The sequence below is a fragment of the Gossypium arboreum genome, chromosome 3, assembly GCF_025698485.1.
Source record: "Gossypium arboreum isolate Shixiya-1 chromosome 3, ASM2569848v2, whole genome shotgun sequence".
Lineage (NCBI taxonomy): Eukaryota > Viridiplantae > Streptophyta > Magnoliopsida > Malvales > Malvaceae > Gossypium > Gossypium arboreum.
In genome coordinates, this window is record NC_069072.1 from 91,651,712 (window position 1) to 91,652,825 (window position 1,114).

Here is a 1,114-nt window from a genome sequence, read left to right on the forward strand (position 1 = left end):
AAACCCATGTCCAGATTTCTATTTCTGTTAAAGATTTCATGAAATGCTATTGTTAACATCATGAGTTTTGTGATGTTTTTGAATGAATTATGAAGGCTTGGTAGATGGTTCATAAGTTTTGTCTTTGAGTTTTTGATGAAATTGAGCTATTTGGGTTAAATTTTGAAAATGAGGTTTAGAAGGAATAAATTGTGAATTGAACATGTTGTATAGGCTTATATAGAAGCAATGAAAATTCCGCTAGCCCTTGTTGCAAAGAAATTTTGCATATTGGTGATTTTGTGAAAAATGGACTAAATTGTCAAAATATGAAAATGTAAGGGCTAAAATGTAAAGTGCCCTAAATATGCGTATATGGATTAAATTGAATGAAATGAATGGTTGAATGGTTGAATTTGTATTGTATTAGATCAAGAATAGATAAAATCGGAGTTAGATCAGAGGAAGTCCAAAATAGTTGAATAGTCAACTCATTTATTCCGAAATTCGTCCGAGGTAAGTCAAATTACAATTACGTGTTAATTGAAATAAATTCTGCGCATATAAAGTGTAATTTTTATTGGATTGCCTTGAGTTCCTGATGAATATCTTTGGGGTAAAGTATGATAATATGTTAATATCTAAAAAGCTCTGTATGTTTCTAAGAAAAGTTGACATCTGTCTGAGACGTCGTGTAAGACCGTGTCTGGGACACAAGCCTCGATTGAGATTTACGTATAAGACCATGTCTGGGACATCGACATCGTATTTGATTTCGTGTAAGACCCTGTCTGGGACAGAGGCATTGATATTGAATTACATGTAAGACCACATTTGGGACGTCGACATTGTACTTGTTTGTGAGCATCTATATCGTTTTTGACCCGTCTGATGATAGCATACAAAATCTGAGTTTGAGTATATGAAATGTATAACCTATGCAGGTACGTTTGTATCATACTAAATTTCTGAATATGAAAAACTCTGTCTCTGTGAAATATGTATGCAAATGAAACATGACATATATGCAAACAAAGGAGCATGGTTAAGTTTATAAATTATTCTATGAAATGGTTATGAATCTATATGGGTGAATTGTATTTATATGCTTGAGTAGTTAGACCAATTGTATTTG